We start from the raw sequence: 2,222 nt of genomic DNA on the forward strand, positions 1-2,222 counted from the left end.
CCCCCCCCCCCCATTTTGTATCAGACAAATTTGAACATCAAAATAACAAAAAAACTAGTTTTGATAAACTGTGAATATGATGAACACAACACACATTTAGTTATAAAACAATAAGATACATAACAACATATGATACATTTGAATGTTTAGCAACATGTTCTACTTTCCTCCACCCCACCCCACACCTCTTTTCAATGAATGTTTATCTCCAAAAGGCGATAATTGTTGCTAAAGTTTGTTTCGACTCCAAAGTTGTTCAACTTCTGCTAACTTCTCCAACCAAGATCTTGCGTGTAATTACATTAGGAAGAGGGATGTTGAGATGGCGCAATCATTCTCGAAAACCTCAAATAATCTACAAAATTAACTAACTAAATCCTGTTAAATTATAACATTAAAAAAAGTATTGAATCATTAAAGTATCATAAAATCATTGAACTAATAAAATCAAGTTTAACGATCACAAAAATTCATAAAAAGATAGAAAATCTAACCTTAGGTAAAGGATATCGGATGTTGCTTGGTGCGACTTTTCGACACCATTTTTGGGGTTTTATCGACTACGCTTTAGAAGAAGATTGACTATCCTTCTTCACCTTCTTAATGTTTACTTTCGCCATTACGAAAGGATTTTGTAATTTCTTAGATCTGTTTTCTGCCCGATCAATTTTTTCCTAATCATAAACACGATTAGTATTAGATGACATTATCATTGTAATCTCAATACTGAAAGAATAATATATTACAATTTTGATGAAGAAAAACAAAATAAGTATGTATTGTGAGTGAAAATTTTTGAAACAATAATAGATAAAATATAGGTTGGAGAGAGAAAATCTTAAAATTTAAAATTGTAATGAGAGAATAAAGTAATAAAATTGTGGGAGTAAAAAAAGGAGTGATTTAAGAAATGAAAAAGGGAGAGAAAAACGTTAGTTAAGAAAAAATATGTTATGTATCTGAAAGTTGAGTTTAATCGAGTAAAAAAAAAGAAATTTAGTAATATTTAAAAAGGGCATGAAATAATATAAAAATATGTTAAATAGTGTATACAGTTAATTTATCCTTTTGTGTAATATTGGTCATGCAATTGAAATCAATTCATACACTTAACATTTTTATTACTAACAAAGGATTCAAAGAGTAATTCCATTTGAAATAAAAAATAAATAAATTTCATCTTCTTCTTTTTTTTTAAAGAAAAAAATCTCTATAAAAATTTGCAATTGTTAAATATAGGTGCATTATATACATACGAAGATGTCAAATCAAAACCTGATCATTTTCTTAATGAAAGAGGAAACACCATTCTTTCTTATTGACATTAGGAAAAAGTCTATTTTTTAATATCATAGATACATTCACTTCTACAAATTTCAACTTATAACTATATATTAACATAGAAATAAAAATATGCAAATAATACTATTTATAAAAATTTAAATAAGTAAAATATAAACTTCAATTACCATATTAAAAATGTATTATAATTGAAATGTGGAGAATATCTTGCCACATACAATAGTTAAACAAAATAGCAAGAAAATTTTTTGGTTTCTCATTTTTTCTCACAATTGATCATGTCTTAGAAGAATTTTGGTGCTCTTGTTATGGCAAGTGTATTCTTAATCAATTTCAACTCCTATGATTATTCATCACAAATTGAATTTTCTCAAATTATTGGAGAGATTATATCAAGATAAACATTTGCAAACTTCACCTCTAATAAATTAAACTTTCATTTAATACGATAAGAAAAAAAGAATAACACAATTTATATACTGTTAGGATCGAAAATAAGCAGATGTGACGCGGAAGCTAGCAAAGCAAACCTCAAAAAACCACGAGTAAGAAGACAAATGAGAAGTATATCAAAAGACACAAATATTTAACGTGGTTCGGTCAATCGACCTATCTCCACAAAGGAGATGAACAATACTATAAATATGAGAGTACAAAATATAGAGAGAAACAATCTCAACCAATTCACTCGAAATACATGGGAGGTTCATACAAGTGATAACATATCAAGCTTCCGTCCCACAAATTCTCCCCCAAACCACAAATCTCAAATTCCTTAAGACTATATTGTGAATGTTGAATAAGTTAGAAGTAACAAACCACTATTTATAGACTTCTTAACCATTTCCTACAAGAAAAGGCATTAGTCAATCCAAAAACCTTTTCCTAAAAGGAAAACCTATTTATGGTAAGAAATCAGG

This window comes from Solanum pennellii, chromosome 5, assembly GCF_001406875.1.
Source record: "Solanum pennellii chromosome 5, SPENNV200".
Classification (NCBI taxonomy): Eukaryota; Viridiplantae; Streptophyta; class Magnoliopsida; order Solanales; family Solanaceae; genus Solanum; species Solanum pennellii.